Raw genomic sequence first — 20,481 nt, forward strand, 5'->3', positions numbered from 1 at the left:
GAAAATTCACCCAAATCCTACTTTCTGGCCTCAGTTATAACATTAAGAGTCTTTGCACCTGTGGACAAGTCATTTCATCATGTGGACCTCCATCTCCCTTTGCAAAATGAAGGGTTGATACAGTTTGTATCGGGTCATCTCTGGGGCCTCCTCCTCTGAAGTTCTCTGATTCTATAATTGTGACTTGACCTTAGAGGTACACATGCTCCTTCCCCACCCCATCCTCCACAGACACTGCTTCCCAAGGCAAAAGTCAAATCCTCCTGAAAGAACCCATTGCCGTTTAATGCTAAACCCCAGATCACACCAAATCTATTATTCACAACAGCCCCTCAGGAACACACAGCACTTTTAAAATCTGGCAAGCCAATTCTTCAGAATAAGTTGCTAGTGGGATATGATTTCGAAGTACAATATCCGTACCCCAAAAAAAGAAGAGAAAAAAAAAGCTCAGAATAAATGAGGCTTTCTCTTTAAATCACCTTATTCTACAATGTTACTTTTGACAGATTAGCTTTGACTTTTTAGATAAGGGGTTTTCAGTGTGGGAGAAGACGGGTGTCCTCCATATCTTTAGAAATTTCCTTTAGTGTTTTATGGAAAGGTAGACCACAGGGTCCAGGAGAATGTACCTAAGACATTGATGGAGTGCCATCCAGAAATAATCACAGGTGCAGAGAATTAGGACACATCCTGATAAAAGGTACATTTTTTTTCTCCTTTCTACTTCGTTATAGAAAATATTACACAGTCTGCATTACACAACACCTATTAAACCAGCATGCAAATGTTACATTTTCAGACCAGCATCTTATAGAGCAGAGAGCCACAAAAGTGCCTGAAAAGTAATTGCATTATTTATAGTGACATCAGTAAAAGATGCACACAGCAGGATGAGGGAACATCTCAGAAGTACCAACCCAGTCTGAAAATGCTAAAAATATTGTTCCCCCTCCAACAATTGAAATGTTGAGCAAAGACAGAGGCAATGGCAGATAGGGAGATCAAATCAGAATTCCCATCTCTCAGTTGTAATAGGCTTATAATCAGGACTGGCAAGGGTTGGGGAGTTAGGGGAGCTAACATGGGTCATCAGCTGGGGATTGTGAGAGGAAGGAGAAAGGTGAAAAGAGGCGGCATGGAGCGGCAGCAAGAGGAGACTCAGCTCCCGCTTCTAGTACCCCAGAGCAAGAGGCCGTGTGGAGAATGGCTGAGAAATCAGCATTGGCTCTAGAAGCCCTTGCCTTTGTGGTTGTGTGAGCCCAGCAGACGCATGGGCACTGGGGCAGGGGAGTGCGTCTGTGCTTGACACATGTGTTTCCCATTGAGAGCTGGAGACAGCCCAGTAGCTGGGAGTGGGCCTGACAAAGCTGTATTGAAGTACAGAGTATGGTTTCAAAGCAGTCAGAAAAAGAACGGGAATGCTGTTCAGGAAATTCTTCAGGCATGGGCAGGGACTTGGCTGCAGTTCTGCAGCTGGAAAATCTGACTGGGGCAGCTTCTGAACGCAGGCTGGGCCTGCTCACCCCCGGCAGGCCGAGTGGCTGCCTCCTTCCAGCCGCCCCACACGCCTGGATTGTGTGGGACTCAGCAGCAGCTCTGTGAAGCAGAGGAGAGGTAGGGGACTGTTCGGTCCTTGCGTTTCCACGCTTTCTCTTCACTTTCTTACCTGCTGATTGTTTCGAAGTACTCGGAGTGTTTGTGGGTGGTGGTAGGGGGCGTGTGTATGTGTGGGAACAAATTAGAACTTCATCACTTAAACATCTGGTGTGGGGATGTAATCTTTTCTTCTCCCCCAGGCCCTTCCAAAATGTGGTTTTCAGCAGGGCAGAGACGCTTTGAAAAGTTAGGATTGAACTGGCAACACCACTGTGAAAAAGAAAAGTCTGTGAACTCATGTGTTGCCAGCCCGTTCCAACCTTCTGTAACTTTTCTACGAGAAAGGACAGTTCATTGACAGGGAAGATAATTTTAGATGAAACTGTCTGTGTTCTTCGCTTCATGAGAGTTTGGAGAGGGGCATTTATAGCAGAAAATGGCTTTCATTTTAGAGGGAATCGGGGTTTGAAGTTTCTATTTTGGATTACGGTTTCAGGGTGTAGGAACAGAAAATGTGCGTTATGAGATCCTGGCATCTTTTATTATCATGTGGGATTTTGACTGTCATTAAGGAGCTCAGTGATATATTTGCTTAGAAATATGCTGGGTCAACATGTATAATTCTGTTTCTATAATAATTTTCAGTTTTTCTGAGTTGCAGAAGTATCTGGCAGTTCTCTCAGAAAATACTTCTGTAACAATGTTGTGAAGCAATTATACTCCAATAAAAAAATACTTCTGTATTTTATGACGTATAGATAACTATAGAGTCATAGAAGGCAGTAATTTACTCAAAATCAATTAAAAGATAGACATGTAACCGTGTGAATTATATTTAATTTATTCTATTTTGCACCTTACTGAAGAGAGTGCTTTTAAAAATAACAAATTTTAGATCATTATTTTTCATAGATATCAATTATAATACAACTGATTTTTACCCCTCCTCCACAAAAGCTATACCTTATCCTACATTTAGCATTTAGAAAATGCAAAATATAATATAAATGCATTTCAGGAAGGGGTTCAGTTCTGAAAGAGCTGGACCAAATCTCACTAGAGCTCTGTGATTTCTGGCAGAGCCATGAGTGATAACAATGGTGTTTTCCAAAAGGGGCTTGGCCAGGAGTGTAGTTGGAGAAATGGATGAATGAATGGATTTGTGGCCGCTTTTTGAAAAGCAGAAGAGTAGCTAGACCTCTTAGGGTGGACCTCAATAAGGTTCGTGTTTACTTTTATTCTAAAATATCTCAACAAGTATCTGATAGCAGAGAGATTAGTGGGTGAGTAAAGAGTGCGGGGCTGGACTTGTTCATATCTGTCTGCATAAGACCTGGGATGCATGTGCAGGCATTGTGTTTTGTAGGTGGCAAGTCAGACCTCTCAGTCGGCAATTTCATTTTCTCTACAGTCTGCACATGGAGGAGGGAATTAGGAAATGACTGGCAGCAGGAATTCTTATTCTGAGAAATGGCACACAAATATTTTCTTCATGGATGTCATCTTTGGGTTGGCTTGGCTTGGGTTGGAGTGAAGAGGGTTTGGAATAATTCCAAAAATGGGGAAGAAGATAGCATAGACAGTGACTACACTTGGGTTGCCTATGGAGTGAGTAAGATGCCAAGACAGATTGGGAACCAGTGTGAACCACAGCCAAACACACTGCCTGTGAAAAAGGAGACTCTGGAGCTCTAATGTCATGCTCCTCTAAATTTAGTGCATGTTGAACTGAACAGGCATGAAATAACAACTTCACGTTGCAGGGCTGTGCACAACATTGCCTGGAACTTGGAAGAAACTCTATAGTTTCCCTCTTTTAGAAGTACGGGAGGTGGAAATCCAGCTGCCCTGACATTAAAAAAAAAAAAAAAAAAAGAATGAAGGGTGAAGGAGGGTAGGGGTGAAGAAATTCAGGGCAGAGGTAGAAGCTACGGGGGGGAGGAGTGGCCACAATGCCAGCTGGGTGGAAGGAGATCCATGTGCACGGGTGAAACATACATGCTAGAACAGCAAAGCCCAGTGGGCACTGATTGGTTCAGCTTGAAATGTACAGCTAAACCATGGCCTTGATGAGCAGAATTGTTTTACTCTGTTCACAGTAGAAGAGCCCATGGTCGGTCCACCATGCTCTGCCTTATGGAAGTAATCAGAATACACATTTTGTAAGAATGGCATTGCCCAAGGGTTCAGATTTCCTAAGTGAGGAGGGAGCAGGCTCTTAAGGCCTTATTTTTAACCTATATTTGTTCCGTCCAGAGATATTTCTGCTGGGAGTGATGAGTGAAGGGGCCAGGTGGAGATGGAGGAGGGGTGGCAGCAGGCAGAGCTTGTTTCAAGGCCTGCCCATGGATGCTTCATCCTTAAGACAAACTTTTGAAAAGGAATATATTAATAGAAGGATACATATGCTTTACTGAAATTCGTGAATTTAATTTTATCTCTTTTTTTATTTTAAAAACATCTCCAAGGGCATGTGCCACATTGTTGGTGAAAGTATTTAATGTTCTATAAGTTGAGAAGGTTCATGGAATTACGGAATTGACCATCTGGAAAGGATTAAGGCTTAACATCCTGTAGTCCAGAATCTGAGCTTCAGTGATATAAAGACCCCTTTTAACAGGGCAGGAGAAAGTCCATGCTCCCACTGTTTTAATCATACTGTTATTTAAACATGTACAAACCCCAAAATACTCACTAGATATTACCTCTTTATTTTAATAATTTTTAACCATCCATAACACTAAAATAAATATATGAATTAAATACAGAGAAAAGTATCTAACAATATTCAGGTTATCAACATTGGTTTCTTAATATAGAGGGTGTTTTAGTGTGAGCATAAGTCTTATCAGACTCTTTGCAACACCGTGGACTGTAGCCTCCCAGTCTCCTCTGTCCATGGACTTTTCCAGGCAAAAATATGGGAGTGGATTGCCATTTCCTATTCAGGGGAACTTCCTGACCCAGGGATCGAACCCACATCTCTTGTATCTTCTGCATTGGCAGGCAGATTCCTTTCCACTGGTGTCCCCTGGGAAGCCTAGAGGATCCTTTACTAGAATTTAATCAGGTTTACACCATGAACGTGGAACTAAAGATTATTCTAATTCCAGACACTCGTACTCTTATATCTGGATATGTACTTGCTTCTTCCATGACTTTTTTTCTCTTCAAATGTACCTTCATTTGCATGTCAAGATATCCTTTGATGTGCACCTTGAAGGAATATGTCATTTTGTGTTGCATTACACTCTACTCCTTTCTCTAGTTACGACAATTGGAATCAAATCCCTTGTTGCCAAATGACTGTACACTGAATACAAATGCACACACCAAAACCGTGAGTAGTAGCCACCGGTCATGACTTGGAACTGCATTTCCTAGGATAAAGTTGAAAAAATAAAATAAGCACATCAGAGAAGTGAGACAGGAAAACACAAGTACAAATTTGACAGAAAAACTCCTTGAGTCTGGAGAAAATCTGAGAATCCCTGTGACTTGGAGACTCTACCTTGAGAAGTAATGATTTTGACCAATTCTGGTTCCATGGAGGAAACTCCGCAAGAATTTAGGAGGGAATGGCTCTGGAAACACCCCGTCCATTTTTCTAAACAGTATAGCCACTTTTATTTGTTTATATATATGGGGTTTTGCAAGAAATTTCATTTGAAGAAAGAGTTTTAGTGCTATATCAGTGAAGGCTCCATTTGGCTGGAAACAGAAACCCTGCTCATAGAGTCGGAACATGTAGGACCTTACTTTTTGTGCATGTGATGTATATTGCACCTAGATAGTCCAGGACTGTTGTGGCAGCTGAGCGGTGTCTCCAAAGATCACAGCTTCCTTCTGTTCATTTTTTCATCTCCACGTGTCATGTTCAAGTCAGAACAAAAATGGGAAAGCATGAAGAAGAGAAATAATTCTCATGAACCTTTGCCTCTTTAATCAGGAAGGGATCCCTCCCACATATACTTCCTCGTGTCTCAGAATATACCCAGAATTAGGTCATGTGCCTACTGGCCCCATGCAGGTATAGTAGTATGATGCGTGGAGGCCCTCTGAGTGTGGAATAGGAGCCCACAGGTCCAGATCAAGAGTTTTAGAACTCTTCCAACTGTCTTTTGCTTCTATTTTAAAGAAGTATACACTGAGACTAGAAAAGATATGTTACCTCCTGGGAGAGCACAGGTGTTCGGAGACAATGGCGATGCTTCTTGTCCCTTGACTCTGAGTCTAGTGTCAACTCCTTGTTAATGTGTGTGGCTTAGTAATGACAGGCGATACTTTGGAAGCTATGTCAGGGAAAGGAACAATAGAATCTTAGTAGTAGGAGGGCCCTCAGAAATCACCTGGTTCCATGGTCTTTCAAAACCTCTTGAATCAAAATTTCTGAGATTAGAGTTGAGGAATCCCTCTATTAAAAAAAAAATCCTCAAGTTATTCTGTTGAAGCCAACCAGACATTGGTCTTCAGAACTGAGTCTGTTTTACACTGTTGGGACTAAATCATTATTTACTACACAAGTGCTATTTATAGTACCGCTGACAGATGTCAGCCAGATGTGGCACCAGTTCATTCAGTGATGGAGAGCCTCACTATACTGCAAAGCAGCTCGGGGCATTGTTTATCCTCTCCAGCCTCCACATGTTGGGCCACGTTTACATCTCTGTACTTTGTAACCCATGGCCATTGCTATGCTCCTAAGGCACATTAGAGGGTGGTAGGAGGCCTTGGTGCAGAACTGAGGTGAAGAGAAGGAGTAGGAGTAGCGGTGGCCACAAATCTTGGGATAGGTCCTGAGTTTACTAAGAGCTGAGTCTCAGTTTTTCCAACTGTAAAATGGGATCAGATGCCTGTAAAGTGTTTTCTCTCACATTCTACTTTTTTTTTTCATCCTCAAACTATTTCTTTATGAGTGTCTTAAAATCTTTCTCTCTCCATTGTCTTTTCTGCACCCTTCTCTTTACCCTTTCTCTGAACACAGTCTAGGCAGCCTCCTCCTGGCAAAAATAAAATTCCCTAAACTCGATTCCAGTCATCTAACTGGAATATTGTATGAGCAGAGCATCGTCATACATCTGTGAGCCCAAGGAGTGGAGGGTTACTGTAAGCAAGAAGCAGCAGAGTGAGAAACAAGAGTGGAAGAGGGGATGATGACGTGGCGGAGGGAGAATGCTCACGCTGTGAAGTGAGCCTAGGTTTTGAGGTACACGAACCTGGACTGTGACCCTGGGTCTGTGACCTTGGGCAAGTTATATCCTGTCCATGAGCCACAATTTTATTCTCTTTAAAATGAACATGGTAGCATCCAGCTCATGGTACGTTGTGAGCTTGTTCTTGGAATGTCCTTAGCTTGGTGCCTTGCACATGGTAAGGACTTAAGTGTTAGCTGTATATATTTCAGATTAGTTCCACATGACGCAAACTGACAAAGAAGGAAATAGCCACATCAGATGATCCAGTGAAGCACTGAGACACTCAGCAGAGGAGAGTTTTATGCTGAATAATCCAGGTTACTTTTTCTTTGTCACCTTAATTTCCCTGAAGATTCCGCTGTCCTTTTTCCTTTCACCTTTGCTACCACACAGAAAGGTAATCATCTATCTTATGGTTTCAAGTTCCTGTTGTCAAATGTGAACTGTCTTCTATAAAGGAAGCCGTGTAAGCTGTGACCTGTTGAGCAAGTCTGCAGGACTGGGGGAGGGACGTGTCACCACGGTTCACTAAGGGTATAAATCCTGTGAGATTGGTTTGCTCAAAAATCTGCTGGTTGTTGTCTCAGTGGAACTCTGGGTATATATGTGGATATGGAACTGGTAGCTTTATTCTTCTTTTTAACCAATAATACAGTGGCATCTATTACAGCAAGCACACTTTCCTGATAAAACTGTATCACTGGGGATTAGAAATTCCCTTCTTGTTCAGACCACAGAGCCTTGCCAGGATCAGACTTGACAGGATCAGACTCTGATGATTTCTCTGAATTTCAAATAATATACTTTGGAATTCCTAGAAACTCTGCCATTATTTCCCACAGTCAAAATATTTAAGCACTGAAACTGGTCTCATAAAGTTCAGAGTAAATAAACATCAGAATGAGCTCTTTTCTCCACTCCATCATTCCCACTACCCTGTCGTCCCAACTCCAATTGGGGTTGTAGTCCCGGGCCAGCATAGTCAGTGAAGGAACGTGCTTCAGACCTAGAGACGCCTGTCCTTTGCTTCCTTTTCTTACCTGTAGTTGTCTTCTTCACTGTTCTATATTCCTTCTAGCTCTTTCCTTTTGTGTTTTTATTGCTCTCCTCTTCCCATTGTCAGTTTCTTTCTTTCTTTCTTTTTTCTTCTGTTTGTTTATGATGTTTACCAATGTCATCTGCCTCCCTCAGTGGGAAGGAGTGTTGGCAATAGACCAGAGTCTGGACAGCAGAATTTTTACCACATGATGACAAACATTACCTCCTAGGCTGGCTGTGACCTTCAGAGGTTTGTGGTCTCCCTTTTGTCACTGGTGAAGCTAATCCTGGTGTTTCGTAGGCCAAGATTGCAAACACCAGGTCCTACACTGGCAATCCAGGGCTGGCCTCTGGACACATTTTGACTCATGAAGTGTTTGTTGTTGTTGTTGTTTATATCCACTTAGTTACAAAGCACTTACAAATTCAGATCTCTGGATTATGTAGAAGAAGCTGGAGAATAGCATCCCTGGCCTGATTTCTTAGGGTGCATCAGTTGGGGGAATGGGCAGCGTTTGTTGTTTTCAGAAGGCACCTGTCCACTTCATTCATTGATCCTGCCTGCCTTATCTGACATCAGTAAGCTCTCAATAGGGTGTCTCATCGGAAACACGGAATATAGAAAATCATTCAAGTGACCATTTTTTCAGTTCTTTCAAGGATGGTACCTACAGTGTATTCTAGATACTTGAAAGAGAAGTTAAGATATCGTGCCTTACTTCTCTCAGAGGACACCACTGAGGTGGGCTAAATGTCCATTGAGAAGAAATACAGTAGAACAGCATAGTGGCCAAGAGCATGGGTCTCAAAGTTGGACATTCTTTGGAATCAACACCTGATAGAATTGTACTTAGGATTAAAAATTTGAAATGTGATCAAAATCAGAACAGTCACTGCCACTGGAGGTGAGGATTGATGAGGAAGGAACATAAGGGAACTTTGTACGGTGATGGAAGGATTTCCTGTCTTGACTGAATATTTTTTATACAAATTTATAAAAGCTCAAGCTACATAGTGAATATCAGTGTGTTTGACTAGTTTTAAGTGATACCTCCATAGACATATATACATATGAGCATGTGTATATATAGACATGTGTGAAGGCATGCAAAGTGTATAATAACTTTTAGCTGTTACTGTTATCCTGCTTCTTTCTGGACACTTTGAGTGTTTTGGGGATGACCCACAGAGATGTTATGGGGAGGGAGGTGGGAGGGGGGTTCATGTTTGGGAACACATGTAAGAATTAAAGATTTTAAAATTAAAAAAAAAAAGAAATAATCTTTAAAAATTATTTCTTGGCTAAAAATGAGATGAAGAGATTTTCCCTTTCAGACCACAGATTTTATTGCAAGTACGTAAGAGCACAGATAATAGCTCGAGATCCTTGCCAAACACAATTGTCAAGGGATAACCTATGGGATCAATACTTATTTTTTGGAACTATTGAATCACTGTAGAAGGGTGTGCCTAATTTGTTGCAGCTGTTTTTCATGATGCTGTAAAAATATATGGGTTTCAGAAAAATATCAAAGATAATTTATTACCTGGGTGAAAAATGCTTGTACTTAGAGTAACATGTGCCCTGGCTGAGAGATACAGTAGTCACCCAAAAAATAATATGAAGAATTGTCTTAAAATTAGTATCTGTGTTGAGAAATTTTAGCTGTAACTGTTACAAAAATATGTTCTTAATTAGTAATCATACTTTTTTGAATAAGTATACACACATATCTGAAAGCATTTAAAACCAGAACTAGAACAGAGTTTTCCCTCAGGCACTCTGGGTTCAAATTTTTGCTGTCTTTAACAAGCTGAATGACTTCAAATAGGTTGCTTAACCTCTCTGTTTCTCAGTTGCTTTAACTGTAAAATCAGGATGGTAATTATATGTTTATGAAGATTAAATAGGTTCAGTATAGCATTAGAACGGAGTCTAGTACACAGTAACCATTATGCAAGTACTTATCGTCAGTTTTGTATTCTTTGTGTTAAGAAATCTGGTTTCGTTGCCATTTGCTTTTGGGTATTGTTCAAAAGGCAGCTGAATGTTGGTTGATGAAAGTGATGTCAAATAGGAGCTTTAGTTGAAAAGACTAAAGCCTGAAATTTGTGGGAAACATGCTGGTTTTGGCTGGATGGCATCACTGACTCGATGGACCCGAGTATGAGTGAATACCGGGAGTTGGTGATGGACAGGGAGGCCTGGCGTACTGCGATTCATGCGGTCGCAGAGTCGGACATGACTGAGCGACAGAACTGAACTGAACTGAACTGAACTGTGGCTAACTTACTCTGCAACCTTGATGAAGTCGCTTCATGTCCCTGGACCTAGTTTTCTCATCTGTACTTGTGACTTGACCTTTATATAGTCTATGCTTCCTTCAAGTGTTGTGTCTCAGTGTTTGATCTTACATGTTTGAGTCATGTTCATTATTTTATTATACAGCTTGGTCCCCAAGTCACAGAAGCTCTGTAGTGGCCCAACTGCAGTTGCCATCGTCTGGTTCTGATCCGAATCATCCTTGAGGATATAAGAAGCACTGGATTTATGTACCATAGAGTAGCTGAAAAGGTTATTAGAGGAGGCCACAATGGGTGGATGCAGTGCCCTTTGCCTGTGAAAATGACACTATTAAATTTGCTATCAGTATTTGAAATTACTCTTCCTGTTTAGGGTGTTCAGTTCACGTTCTTTCCTGGTTCTCAGTGCACTGTCAAGGACTATGTTTAGAATGATGTATGAGCGGTATGCAGAGCCTGATCTTCCCTGACTATCAAGGTTCCTTCAAGTCTTTGCTCAGATACTGCTTTCTCCATGAGATCAGCCTTTTTCATGCTTTTAAAATTTGAACCTGCCCGGCTCTCTACCCCCAGCACTGCTTATCTATCAACTTTTCCTGTCTTTTTATTCTCTGATCTTTTACCTGTAGGCCCCATTCTCTTAGAAAATAACTTTCAAACATAGTTTTCATGTTGGTTAGCTATCTCTCCCATCGTGGCCTCCTGCCACTGCCTTGAGATTAGGGATCTGTGGCTTGCTCATCCATGTGTCCTAAATGCGTTGAGTTTCACTTTCATGCATTGGAGAAGGAAATGGCAACCCACTCCAGTGTTCTTGCCTGGAGAATCCCAGGGACGGGGGAGCCTGGTGGGCTGCCGTCTATGGGGTCGCACAGAGTTGGACACGACTGAAGCGACTTAGCAGCAGCAGCAGCAGCAGTGCCATGGGAGGACCTGAAGGAAAACACAGATTTCTCAGGTGCAAGCACTGCATATGCCTTTTTAAATACACCCCATGCTAAATATATCTAAACAGTAGTTCTAAATGTCTTGCATCCTGTTCAGCAAGTTAGCTTTTGCCTCATCCTATGTTTAATGGAAGGAAACACAGAAATTGAGTCTAGACCCTAACCAACTTACTAGTTAGGAGCCCTTGAGAACATCCCATCGTTCCTTAGGACCTCAGTATCTTAATATATGAAATAGTTTTAATAAGATTGATCCCCTAGAGTGTTGTCAGAAATGTATGAGCTAATGTATCTGATAATGCCTAGTACAAATATGTATGTGTGTTTCACAAAGATATTTCTGTCTGAAACGACCTCAACCGACACCTCACACATCTAAATCTCTAGGACAGTGAGAATGAATGTTCATAATTATACTGAAATATCTTCTAATTCATCAGAGATAAGGATTTTGAATTTAAATATAAGGTGTTTCGTACTTTGCAGAAAGACTTTGATGATAATATCTATACAACACAAACACACACTCAAACCTACCTTAACCTAGCAATTCATTGTCTCAGGTCCTCTCTGAGAGGTCTGTTGGGACATCTGTGAAACCTGTATAACCCATTCCTGTGGCTTTACTTACATGCAGAAAACTTACGCATTTCATTTCTGAGCCCTGTCTTCCCCCTGAATTCCAGATTCATTTCTAAGTGCCTTTGTGACACCACCCCCATGGATTTTTCTGTGCATTTCAAAATCAGCATGACTAAACAGAGCTCTCTGTCCCCGCCCCCTCCTTTTACTCCATTCGCCTCCTGCCCCACAAGCCACGGGTTTCCCAAAGTTCTCCATCCTGATGAAGGGCACTCTCATTCACCCTGCTGCTCATGCCAGAACCCTAGCATTCCCCTTGACTCCTGTCCTTTACTTACACATGCTCTCTGTCTTGGGAAACAGCAAATTCTCTTAGCTCTACTTTCTCAGTGTAGCAACTGGTCACATTCTCACGCAGGCTCTACCCAAATCTGAGCTACTGTCACCCTCTTTGGGTGACTGCAGGAGTCACAAGTCCCCAGTTTCTCTGCTGGCATTCCTGTCCCCTGCAGTATGTTCCTAAGAGAATGAGAACAATTCCAAAGGGAAAATCTGATCACTCCTGTGCCTTGGTTCTCTGATAGTTACTATCACCGTCAATGTCATACCTGTGGTTTTACTGTGGCACGTAAGACCCAAGGTGCACCCCTTCTGCCTGCACTTCCAAGCTTACTTTCATACCCTCTTCCCTGTGTATGCCCTGATGTATCCATACTGTTCTTGAAGCATGCCAAGTGAGCCCTTGCCTCGGGGCCTATACACCTGCTGGTATTGTTTCCTCTACTGGAGTGCACTCCCAAATGTCCTCATGCTTTACTCTCTTGCTTGTTCACGTTTTTTCCTCAAATATTTCTACCGCAGAGAGGCTTCCCTGACCATCCTACAGATAAGAACTTCCCAGTTTTTGTCCCCTTCTCTGGCTTTACATTTTTATTCATAGGACTTTTCCCAAGAGTAAGTATGGCAAGTTTGATATTTGCTTGTCTGTTTCTCATTTCTTCCACTAAAATGTAAGGACCAGGAGGCAGGGAATCTGCCTTTCACTGCTTAATGACTACTGCCAGCACATTGTAATACCCAGTAAGTGTTTATTTGTTTAAATAAGGATTCGTATCAGAAAATTAGTGGAAACAACCTCAGTGTTCACCCCTACAAGTTGGTTGAGTTAAATATTATGTACCATACAATTTTAAACTAACTTAAAAAACAGATTTCTCTGTTTTTTATTGGACTATCACTGAGCTATATAAGTAAATCAAGTTAGATTGGGAACAGTAAAGAATGAAAATATTCCCTTCTTTTTGTAGAAAAGAAAAATTTAAATGTGAGTATGTATGCTTTGAGTGTATATATTGCATAAAGCCTGCATGTGTATTGAACATTTATATAGGAATAAGAAAGAAGTTGGTAATAGTTGCCTCTGTGGAGAAAGGCTAAAAGTGTAAATGAAAAAGAGATTTTAACTGTATCTCCTTCAGCTCTTATAAATACATGCACTTGTCTAATTATTTTTTTTCAGTAAAACGGTTCAATACTTACATGTTCAAATTCTTGAAAAACTAGAAGATGTAATACCTAACTTATAATTAGTCCAAATATTTATTTAAATAGGAAATGCTATTCCTGGATCATTTTATACAAACAGACATTCACTTTTCTGGGCAGATTTTACAAGGGAAAAAAAATGTCAATTGTTATATCAAAGGTAAAATACAGTGTTGTTACAATTGTCAAAACTGTATCAAACATTAGCAATCCAAGACTAAAACCTTATATGGATGGCTGAGTGAAAACAACCTTGAAAGCAGATCATTTTAAATCTGAGACCTCAAAAATTAACATGACTAGTGTAAAATTATTTATGTGCCAGAATCATCCAAAATGACTCAGATTTACAATAAATTTCTAGAAACTGTAATGAACCTGGGAGAGGACTTGCTTATGCTTGCTGTTTATATAACTGGTAACAGTTGTAAACAGTGATGTAATTCCTGTTTACTTGTAAGTGTTCTGGAAATTCCAACATACTACAGCAGCATTAATCCTAGCTCACTTGGTTTGTATCATTCGTTTCATTTCTAAATAACTGAATGTATTTATTGGTCTAGCCATGTTAATTCTGAACTATTACCATAGCCTATGAAGCAGAGTATAGTTAATCCACAATCTCTCTCTGCAAACCTCTCTCTTAACTCTTTCATCTGAGCTCATCAGTGCCCACTCTGCTGACCTTCCTGCTTCTATTGAGGATGCTGTTAAGGCTGAGATACTTGCTTGTGTCCTCTGCCAGAAAACTTGTTCTAACTCTGGGTCTCACTTGAGTTGACCCTTGGTCAGGATGGCTTTCCATGACCAGCGTGGGTCACCCCCTGCTCTCTATCGTGGATCCTGCCTTGTTTACTTCCTCCCACCTACTTTAGTTCTAGTGGTTTCATCCATCTATTTGTTTACTGTCCATCTGTCTCATTAAAAATACAAGCTGTGTAAAGACAGAAATGCCCTACTTATCCTTTTAGAGACCCGTATAGCCCCAGGCTCTACTGTGGTAACTGGCACGTAGTTGTTAGTTGCCCAGTAGTGTCCGACTCTTTGTGACCCCATAGACTGCAGAACTCCAGGCCTCCCTGTCCCTCACCATCTCCCTGAGTTGGCCCAAGTTCATGTCCATTGCATCAGTGATGCCATCCAGCCATCTCAACCTCTGATGCCCTCTTCTCCTGTCCTCAAATTTTCCCAGCATCAGGAAAGAACAGAATCAGCTGTTTACATCAGGTGACCAAAATACTGGAACTTCAGCTTCAGCATCTGTCCTTCCAATGAGTATTCAAGGTTGATATCCTTTAAGACTGAGTGGTTTGATCTCCTTGCAGTCCAAGGGTCTCTCAGGAGTCTTCACCACCACAGTTTGAAGGCGTCAGTTCTTCGGTGAAGTGCCTTCTTTTGGACAAGGAAATGGCAACCCACTCCAGCATTCTTGCCTGGAGAATCCAATGGACAGAGGAGCTCAAATGGGCTGGGGTCCATAGGGTCACAAAGAGTCGTACGCGACTGAAGTGATTTTTCATGCACACCTGCCTTCTTTACGGTCCACCTCTCACAGCTGTACAAACCTTTGTCAGCAGAGTAATGTCTCTGCTTTTCAACACAGTGTTTATGTTTGTCATAGCTTTCCTGCCCAGAAGCAATCATCTTCTGATTTGATGGCTACAGTCATCGTCCACGGTGATTTTAGAGCCCAATAAGAGGAAATCCATCACTGCTTCCACAGTTTTCCCTTCTATTTGCCATGAAGTGATGGGGCTGGATGCCATGAGCTTAGTTTTTTTTTTTTTTTTTAATATTTAGTTTTAAGCTGACTTTTTCACTCTCCTCCTTCGCCCTCATCAAGAGGTTATTTCATTCCTCTCTGCTTTGTAACATTCAAGTGGTATCTACATACTGAGGTTGTTAATATTTCTCTTTCCTATCTTGATTTCTAGGTTGTAAACTCATCTAGCCAGGCATTTCTCATGATAAAAAAAACAGGGTGACAACATAGTAGATGGTCAAAATTTTTTTTTCTGTTGAAAAATAGATTGGGATTGGGATTTCCTTCACCTACGAGGTCTGTGCTTTGCTATGTTTCTTTCTCCCATAGTATATGACTGTACAGAGAATTGCACTTTTTAGCATTCCCATAAATCCCTTTATGGAACAAGACACTGTGAAGCCTGGTGGGTGGAAGAGTCAAGCAGGCCTTCATAAAATGCCTCTCAAAGCCTCCTTGTCCTCATCTCTACCCTATTAGTAGAGTGGATCATGGCCCATAAAATTTTACAGGCTCCAAATAAAAAGCTTCAAGAAACTTGATAGCACTGATGTGTCTTTAGAAAGTTTACTGATTGTTTTTTAATCATCCCTCAAAACATAATCATTTTCCACAGATGACTGATAATGCAGATACTGTAATGGTTTTCTAGATACCTGTTTTATTTGGGGAAGAAATTTAAAAAAAATTGTTCTTCTCCTGAAAAAGAACCCAACTGAAACAAAAACACTAAACATAGAAAGTGATGGTTTCTAACAGCATTCTTCTAGAATAGGAGTTCAGCCTTATGAAGGATGCCAGCTGTGTATGTTTCTACCCAAAGCCCTTCCATCATCCTTATATCAACTGATAAAATATAAGAAGGAGAGCAATAGAAGATTTTCCGGTAACTATCTGGTATCTGCTATAAATAGATTTAGGAAGGGGAGTGAACATGGGTATGACCACTTGAGTATGATAAGGCCAGTTTCTGTGTTAAGATTTCAAAGGCTTGTCAAATTTGTTGGATTTAACACTTTGAGACTCAGTGTAGGAGTGCCTTAAGCTAGGCATATAATGTGACTTCTTGAATTAGAAGAGCAACAGCTACAAGACCAAGGTATCACTTAAGCTGAGCTTGGCTCAAGGATCTCTGTGAAGACTTCATAGTGATCATCGCCTTTGTACAAATCATATGGCTCCTATGACTGATGCTGGGCATTTGTGAGGTCATTGAAAATAATCTTCATGGTAGCCAAGTCACCAAGTCTTGGTAGTGTGACCAGTGACAGAAGTGAAACCAACCACACAACCTAAGAGGAGGTTCTGCACAACTCCAAATCATAAAAATGGATGCTCTCCTTGAGACTGTCACATTAAATGAATGTCAAGACCATGCTTTCGGTAATACTGCATGATCCTGCGTCTGAAAATTTGAATGTGTGAGACCATGAGGTTACAGCTCAAAAACAGGCTTTTAAAATACCCATCCAGAATGATTTTCTTTGGAAATTCCATGTCTGTTATTCTTGCAACTATTTAATTAGCCATTGGCATGGGTGATTTTTATATTATGACATTGCCCTGTTGATTGGCAATTCCTCTTTAGTAATAGCAAAGCAGCACAAAGTTTACAACATTCGTTCTCTGGGAAATGTAATCCTATTGCATTTTGTGTGCAAAGAAACAGGGTATCTTTCAGTCACCTGGATTTGTTTATGAGCAGGTGAACATTGAAAATAGCCTCATGAAGGAGTAAAGTAATGCTTTGGAGTTAATCCTATTTAACATCAATATAGTTGCATGTGCCTTAGGTAAGGGAGAAAAGTTGTATGAATTTTCATTCTTTTCCTTCTAATCTTAGAGCTGTTTGCTTTTACTGGAGGATATTCTTTGCTATTTAGCATTGGCTTGATTTTTATTTGTTCATTGAATAAATGTATGCTATTATGGGGCTTCCCAGGTGGCACTGATGGTAAAGAGCCTGCTTGCCATTACAGGAGATTTAGAGACACAAGTTCAATCCTTGGGTCAGGAAGATACCCTGGAGGAGGGCACAGCCACCCACTCCAGTATTCTTGCCAGGTGAATCCCATGGACAGAGGAGCCATACGGTCACAAAGAGTCAGAGATGACTGAAGTGACTTAGCAGAGCACAGCATGCTATTATATGTAATTTTGCAAACATATGTGTAATTACATTATTCAGTTCAGTTTCAGTTCAGTTGACAGTCATGTCCGACTCTTTGCGACACCATGAATTGCAGCACACCAGGCCTCCCTGTCCATCACCAACTCCCAGAGTTCATTCAGACTCAAGTCCATCAAGTCGGTGATACATTCCAGCCATCTCATCCTCTGTTGTCTCCTTCTCCTCCTTCTTCCAATCCCGCCCAGCATCAGAGTCTTTTCCAATGAGTCAACTCTTCGCATGAGGTTGCCAGAGTACTGGAGTTTCAGCTTTAGCATCATTCCCTCCAAAGTAATCCCAGGGCTGATCTCCTTCAGAATAGACTGGTTGGATCTTCTTGCAGTCCAAGGGACTCTCAAGAGTCTTCTTCAGCACCACAGTTCAAAAGCGTCAATTCTTTGGCACTCAGCCTTCTTCACAGTCCAACTCTCACATCCATACATGACCACTGGAAAAACCATAGCCTTGACTAGACAGACATTTGTTGGCAAAGTAATGTCTCTGCCTTTGAATATGCTATCTAGGTTGGTCATAACTTTCCTTCCAAGGAGTAAGCGTCTTTTAATTTTCATGTCTGCAGTCACCATCTGCAGTGATTTTGGAGCCCCAAAAACATAAAGTCTGACACTGTTTCCACTGTTTCCCCATCTATTTCCCATGAAGTGATGGGACCAGATGCCATGATCTTCATTTTCTGAATGTTGAACTTTAAGCCAACTTTTTCGCTCTCCTCTTTCACTTTCATCAAGAGGCTTTTTAGTTCCTCTTCACTTTCTGCCATAAGAGTGGTGTCATCTGCATATCTGAGGTTATTGATATTTCTCCCAGCAATCTTGATTCCAGCTTGTGCTTCATCCAGCCCAGCGTTTCTCATGATGTACTCTGCATATAACTTAAATAAGCAGGGTGACAATATGCAGCCTTGACGTACTTCTTTTCCTATTTGGAACGAGTCTGTTATTCCATGTCCAGTTCTAACTGTTGCTTGCTGACCTGCATATAGGTTTCTCAAGATGCAGGTCAGGTGGTCTGGTATTCCCATCTCTTGAAGAATTTTCCATAGTTTATTGTGATCCACATAGTCAAAGGCTTTGGCATAGTCAATAAAGCAGAAATAGATGTTTTTCTGGAACTCTCTTGCTTTTTCCATGATCCAGTGGATGTTGGCAATTTGATCTCTGGTTCCTCTGCCTTTTCTAAAACCAGCTTGAACATCTGGAAGTTGACGGTTCACATATTGCTGAAGACTGGCTTGGAGAATTTTGAGCATTACTTTACTAGCATGTGAGATGAGTGCAATTTTGTGGTAGTTTGAGCATTCTTTGGCATTGCCTTTCTTTGGGATTGGAATGAAAACTGACCTTTTCCAGTCCTGTGGCCACTGGTGAGTTTTCCAAATTTGCTGGCATACTGAGTGCAGCACTTTCACAGCATCATCTTTCAGGATTTGAAATGGCTCAACTGGAATGCCATCACCTCCACTAGCTTTGTTCGTAGTGATGCTTTCTAAGGCCCACTTGACTTCACATTTCACGATGTCTGGCTCTAGATGAGTGATCACACCATTGTGATTATCTGGGTCGTGAAGATCCTTTTTGTACAGTTCTTCTGTGTAGTCTTGCCATCTCTTTTTAATATCTTCTGCTTCTGTTAGGTCCATACCATTTCTGTCCTTTATCGAGCCCTTCTGTGCATGAAATATTCCCTTAGTATCTCTAATTTTCTTGAAGAGATCTCTAGTCTTTCCCATTCTGTTGTTTTCCTCTATTTCTTTGCATTGATCACTGAGGAAGGCTTTTTTATCTCTTCTTTCTATTCTTTGGAACTCTGCACTCAGATACTTGTGTCTTTCCTTTTCTCCTTTGCTGTTCACTTCTCTTCTTTTCACAGCTATTTGTAAGGCCTCCCCAGACAGCCATTTTGCTTTTTTGCATGCTTTTCCATGGAGATGGTCTTGATCCCTGTCTCCTGTACAATGTCACGAACCTCTGTCCATAGTTCATCAGGCACTCTATCAGATCCAGTCCCATAAATCTATTTCTCACTTCCACTGTATAATCATGAGGGATTTGATTTAGGTCATACCTGAATGGTCTAGTGGTTTTCCCTACTTTCTTCCATTTAATTCTGAATTTGGCAATAAGGAATTATATTATTGAAAACATTCAATGTTTGAGAATTTTTGATGCATAATTGGTATAGAGGGAGGGAAAAATAAGATGGTCAATCACATCAAACAGCAAATATGTATTCTGTATCTATTGTGGTCTAGATATTGCTATTCTCTTATAAATCAGATTATCACTTCCTTGTTTCAGATTTGGCCTTGGGTTTTCACTGACTTTTCGATAACATTTGAATCTCTTATAATCATCTCCAAGGCCCAGCATCATCCAACTCCAGCCACCATTTCAACCTCATCTCATGCTCTTCTCTGCTTCACTCAGTGCAAGGAGTCACACAGACCTTGTCCACACTGGGGCCCTTGCCTTTGCTTTCTTTCTTCCTCCTGGATTCATTCTTTTCCCCCTCCCCTTACTTTGATGTCTTTTATTGTCCTTCAGATCTCAGCATAAATGTTGCATCCTTAGATAGTTCTCTCTAGATGAGTCTTGAGTCTATATACAATAACTTTCATCCTGTGATAATCTTTTTCATGTTACCAGATATATTTCAGTGTAGACACTTTACATGGTTCATTTTGTCTCTAAGAATTTGCTGTTCAAAGTCCCCCAACACTCAGCCTATGAGCTTCCTGAAGGCAAGGTAAATCGTCCCTGTGATATCTTGAGACTCGGTGCAGTTTATAGAATTTGTTCGATGAGGGAATCGATGGATGAAAGACATTTCGAGAGGTTTAACTTGAGATGGAAACTGGAGTGAAAATGATAAGTTGAGTTTAACATTCATAGAATTACCGAATGAAAGTATAACACTGGGCATTGTCTCTGAGATGGGAGAGATAATACTGACTCCTGACATGAACTTGAGATAAAGAGGCAGAGAGGAGAGTTTGAAAAGACAGAAATCAGAGATAGAAGGAAGGGGCCCTGGGACAGAAGTGTCATGAGTTCCAAAGAAGGACAAGATTTCCAGGGGAGAAGGAGATGTTGGTTAATAACCACAGCTTCAGCAGGTCCAAGAAAAGGACATTGAATTTTGACCAGGGACATAATTAGTGATTTTTGAATGGGCCATTTCAGTAGATAAATGAGAATATGAAATTTTTAGTATTTGTCAAGGACCTGGGGACCCTGGGCATCAATGAGAGTAAATGTAGGCAACATGTGGAGAAAAATACAAAGGTAAGCTAAGATTGTGTTTAATGACAAAGAGATT

The 20,481-nt window shown here is 41.0% G+C and overlaps 1 protein-coding gene across 1 annotated transcript in view; it reads left to right on the forward strand.

Annotated features, from left to right (window-relative positions):
- Window positions 1-1,579: 1,579 nt before the first annotated feature.
- SGCD (sarcoglycan delta) overlaps window positions 1,580-20,481 on the forward strand; it is a 434,054-nt gene continuing 415,152 nt past the window's right edge. The window contains exon 1 of the mRNA XM_068980722.1: window positions 1,580-1,617. The gene's annotated coding sequence lies outside the window, so the exon portion shown is untranslated. The remainder of the gene's footprint in view (window positions 1,618-20,481) is intronic.

The sequence above is a fragment of the Capricornis sumatraensis genome, chromosome 9 (genome assembly GCF_032405125.1).
Source record: "Capricornis sumatraensis isolate serow.1 chromosome 9, serow.2, whole genome shotgun sequence".
NCBI lineage: Eukaryota > Metazoa > Chordata > Mammalia > Artiodactyla > Bovidae > Capricornis > Capricornis sumatraensis.